Below are 5,364 nucleotides of genomic sequence, written 5' to 3'. Positions count from 1 at the left end.
GCCGGCGAGGGAGGGGGGCAAGAGAGGCCCCCGCTCCTCCCGCCGTGGCGCCAGCGCGCAGCGCCCTCTAGAGGCCGGGCGGCTCCCCGGCCGTCAGAAAGGGAGCCTCTGCGCACGCGCGTTGGCCACCGACTGCGCTTTCCGGCTTAGGCCGTCGGGGTCCCCTCGTGCCGGGTCTCGTCGTCACTACCGTCAGTGCCCTGGTGGGGGCAGCAGAGTCCCAAAACGCCGTGATGACGTCACGCCCATCTTCGGCTGCTGCCCCCCTCCAAGTCCCTGTCCAGGCACAAACCCGTTTTGGGTTTTTTTGATCATTTGTCTTTCCAAATGGTATTTGTGAAGCGCTTACTCTGTGCTAAGCACCCTACCAATTGGTGGGGTAGACTCAAGGATGGACACAATCCATCTCCCACATGGGACTGACGGCCTTCCCATTTTATTCAGTGCTTAGAACAGTGCTCTGCACATAGTAATAATAATAATGTTGGTATTTGTTAAGCGCTTACTATGTGCAGAGCACTGTTCTAAGCGCTGGGGTAGACACAGGGGAATCAGGTTGTCCCACGTGAGGCTCACGGTCTTCATCCCCATTTTACAGATGAGGTCACTGAGGCACGGAGAAGTGAAGTGACTTGCCCACAGTCACACAGCTGCCAAGTAGCAGAGCCGGGAATCAAACCCATGACCTCTGACTCCAAAGCCCGTGCTCTTTCCACTGAGCCACGCTGCTTCTCCTAAGCACTTAACAAATACCAACATTATTAGTAGTAGTAGTAAGCACTTAACAAATGCCATTATTACTAATCAGTCTTATTTATTAAGAGCCAACTGTATGCACAGCACTGTACTAAGCACTTGGGGAAAAAAATACAACAATAAATAGTGACGATCCCTGCCCACGATGAGCTCACAGTCAAGGGGATTTTCAGATGAGATAGCTTAAGTTACCTCAGGAATAATAATAATAATGTTGGTATTTGTTAAGCGCTTACTATGTGCAGAGCACTGTTCTAAGTGCTGGGGTAGATACAGGGTAATCAGATTGTCCCACATGAGGCTCACAGTCTTCATCCCCATTTTACAGATGGGGTCACTGAGGCACAGAGAAGTGAAGTGACTTGCCCACAGTCACACAGCTGACAAGTGGCCGAGCCGGGATTCGAACCCATGACCTCTGACTCCCAAGCCTGTGCTCTTTCCACTGAGCCACGATGCTTCTCCACAAGAAGGGAGGATGTCTCAGGGACATCCTCTTCACTCCCTCAAAGTGAAGTGACTTACCCAAGGTCATACAGCAGACGAGTGACAGAGCGAGGATCCGAACCCAGGTCCTCCGACTCCCGGGCCTGTGCTCTTTCCACTAGGCCCTGCTGCTTCCCGAAGTTGGCAGAGAACTAGAAGCTCTCACCTCAAACTCTTTCCTCCCCTCACCCCTGTCCAAGGGTGACGATGCCCCTGCTCAGTCTGAAACGGGAAAAAAGTCTGAGGTGAACTGCACTTGATCCCTTTCCAGTTTGCTCTAATGTTACCTCCAGTCGGCAAGCACTAGTGTGGCCACTGGAGAAGCTGCATGCGAAGTCAATCATATTTATTGAGCGCTTCCCGTGTGCAGGACACTGTATTAAGTGCATGGGAGAGTACATTATAACAACAGACACATTCCCTGACCAGGAGAGCTTACAGTCTCACGGTGGTGATGCTGGCCACATGATGCACATAGCTGCAATCAATCGATCCTATTTATTGAGCACCTACTACTTGCAGAGCTCTGTACTAAATGCTTGGGAGAGTAATAATGAGTGTATTTGTTGGGCCTTTACTCTGTGTCAAGCACCGTTCTAAGTGCTGGGGTAGATGCAAGGAAATCAGGATGGATACAGTCCCCGTCCCACATGCGGCTCAGTCTAAATCCCCATTTTCCAAATGAGGTAACTGAGGCACCGACAAGTGACTTACCCAAGCAGACAAATGGCGGAGCTGGCCTCGTGTTTAGAGCAAAGGCCTGGGAGTCAGAAGGACCTTGGGTTCGTGCCATGCCGTGGGCTCACGCCACTTGTCTGATGTGTGACCTTGGGTAAGTCACTTAACTTCTCTGTGCCCCAGTTCCCTCATTTGCAAAATGGGGATTCAATGCCTATTCTCCCTCCTACTTAGACTGTGAGCCCTATGTGGTACCAGATGCTCTCGTATCCACTCCGACACCTAGTGCAATGCTTGGCACCATAATTATTAGTCGTATTATACTGTATATTACACTACACTGGGCTTTGGGGAAGCCAGAGGCCAGGTTTTCATCTGGTCCGTCCCTCTGTCCCGTCTAGTGTGGTTAAGGAAGCAGCGTGGCTCAGTGGAAAGAGCACGGGCTTTGGAGTCAGAGGTCACGAGTTCAAAGCCCGGCTCTGCCACTTGTCAGCTGTGTGACTGTGGGCAAGTCACTTCACTTCTCTGTGCCTCAGTTACCTCATCTGTAAAATGGGGATCAAGACTGTGAGCCCCACGTGGGACATCCTGATTCCCGTGTCTACCCCAGCGCTTAGAACAGTGCTCGGCCCATAGTAAGCGCTTAACAAACACCAACATTATTATTATTATTATTATTATTATTATTAAGGCACCAGACGCCTTTATGCCCAGCCTTTTTATTTTCAGAGCCTAGTGACCCTCCGCCTCCAGCTACCGAGTTCCACGGTTTGGAAGTGGTCCCCGAATTTGGAGGGACCTGGGAAGAGATCACAAAAGTTCTGGATCCAAGTGGCGGGAGGTCACGGCCAGGGCCCTCTCCCTCATTCCAGCTGGAGAGAAGCTGTCTGTAGGTTTGAGCCAATTCACAGACTTCTGCAAAACGGCACCCGTGCCATGACCGGGTTTCCCTGCGGGCCCGGCCTACCCCGCGTGACGTCTCGGGCCCCTCGGTGCCCTGTGTTCTCAAGGGCCGTCAGAGGTCACCCTCCCGGGCACCGTGACCAAACCGATCCACAGGAAACACCGTCCTAGGAACGTTCGTTGTAAAGAAAAGGCAGGACGTGACACAGCGTAGTTGGCGGGACGGAGAAAGGAAGGAAAGGGGTTAGGGGGCGGGGGGATTCAGCGGGGACCTGAGGGTCGCACTCACTTGAGCGCTAGCGCTGGGGGGGGCCCACTGAAAGCCAGGCCTGGGAAAGCGGCCTATTCTCTCAGGTCTTCTTCAGCGGGAGAATTGCCTTCCCCTACCTTACCTCCTCCCCCCCCCCCCTTTCCCCCCTTCCTCTCCCTCTCCCCACCTTGCAACAAAGCAGAAGGGAAAACAGATTCAGTCAGAATAAATCTATTACAGTTTCCACTATTTTAGCTCAACAACTTAAAAAAAAAAAAAATGGGAGATTTTCCCAGAATCCACATTCCTGTTGGGAGGGACATCATCTCCATCTTCAAAGCCCTATTAAAATCACTTCTCCTCCAGGAAGTCTTCCCTGACTCATCTCTCCTCTTCCCAGTCTCTTCCCCTCCCTGTGTCACCTATGCACTTGAACCCATAGCCCCATAGCACATTTATACTTCAATTTACTTCAACGTCTGTCCCTCCTTCATAGACGGTAAATTCCAAGAGGACAGTGGTTGTGTCTACTATATTCACCAAAGTGTTTAATACCATGCTCTGCACAGACAGCTCTCAAATACCACTGATTTAATCTTCATTTTACAGAAGAGGAAACTGAGACAGAGAAGTGACTTGGCCTCTGGTCTCCCCCAGCAGGCAAGTGGGAGAGGGAGCATTTGAACTCACGTCCTCTAACTCCCAGGCTCTCTCCACTAAGCCACACTGCTTCCCAACAGTACCAAGGTAGGGTAAGCACTGGGTGGGAGTTGGGGGAAGAAGAGAAATACTATGGCTTCCACGCCCAGCTCTATCGGAGCTCCGGCATATGTCGGAACACCCCAAAATAAGGATCTCCAACCCCAGTAGTACTGCCCTCCCGCCCCCCTCATCCACCCTAGCATGGACTGATGGCTGAGTCAGGGTGGACGGGGTTTGCCTTCGGTGCCCAGCGCTTAATACAGCGCCTGGCACAAAATAAACGCTTAACAAACGCCATAAAAAAAAATTCTGCCTCCCACTGACCTAGCTCTGCTCACTTAAGAAATCTGAGGCTGAGGACTGAGGAAGGAAGGGGACTTAAAATCCCACGCCATGGCTAATTCTGCCATGTGGATGGAAGAGAAGAGGAAAAAACAGAACAGGAGGCGAGAGGCCAATTAACACCATCAACGCAGGCAGGAGGAGTGTGGGGAGCGAAAATAGCCCCAAGCTTCCCGAGTCAACGTTTTACCAACCTGGAATAAAGACCTGCAGTCTGGTCTGCCTTCGGAGACTTTCCTACCCTGGTAGGAGGAGGAAGAGGGATAAAGGAGGGGGAAGGGGAGAAGGGGGAAGGAGGGGAAAGAAGAAAAAGGAAGAGGGAGAGGGGGCGAAGGACTAAATGCCAACTTGAACAAGGGCCGTGCGAATGATGGGTATTACTAGGATTGGAGCAGTGTGGCCTAGTGGAAAGAGCACAGACCTGGGAATCCGAGGACCTGGGGGGGGGGGCTAAACCCAGCTCCGCCCACTGCTTGCTGTGTGGCCCTGGGCAAGTCACTTCACTTCTCTGTGCCTCAGTCATCTCCCCTGTAAAATGGAGATTAAGACTGTGAGCCCTATGTGGGGCCGGGATCATGTCCAACTCGATCTGCCTTGTATCTACTCCAGCGCTTAATACAGTGCCAGGCACACAGTGAGCACAGGTCGCTTAATTTCTCTGTCTCTCAGTTACTTCAACCGTAAAATGGGAAGGACTGGGAGATCCATGTGGGACTTGGACTGTGTCCAACCTAACTTGTAATAATAATAATGGTATCTGTTAAGCATTTACTATATGCCGAGCAGTGTTCTAAGCGCTGGGGGGATACAAGGTAATCAGGCTGTCCCACATGGGGCTCACAGTCTCGATCCCCATTTTACAGGTGAGGAAATTGAGGCACAGAGAAGTGACTTGTCCAAAGTCACACAGCTGACAAGTGGCAGAGCTGGGATTAGAACCCATGACCTCTGACTCCCGAGCCCGGGCTCTTTCCACTGAGCCACACAGCACCCCAGTGCTTGGCAAACACAATTATTACCAGTATTATGATTAACACAGGATGGGTGGGTGAAGGTCTGAGGTGGAAAAAAGGGGGGAGAATCTTTTGAAAATGGAATGGAGGAACTCGGTGAGAATGAAGCCCTTTAAACGCTTGGAGTCAGGTGGGAGAGGGGGCTGGAGAGTCCACCCGGGGTCTGGGGAATTCATTCTGCTGCTAGCCCAGGCCCAGCTGGCGATCCAGCCTCCGGACCGCCCCCTCAAATGC

This window comes from Ornithorhynchus anatinus, chromosome 14, assembly GCF_004115215.2.
Source record: "Ornithorhynchus anatinus isolate Pmale09 chromosome 14, mOrnAna1.pri.v4, whole genome shotgun sequence".
Taxonomy (NCBI): domain Eukaryota; kingdom Metazoa; phylum Chordata; class Mammalia; order Monotremata; family Ornithorhynchidae; genus Ornithorhynchus; species Ornithorhynchus anatinus.
Note: the sequence above shows the minus strand (reverse complement) of the source record.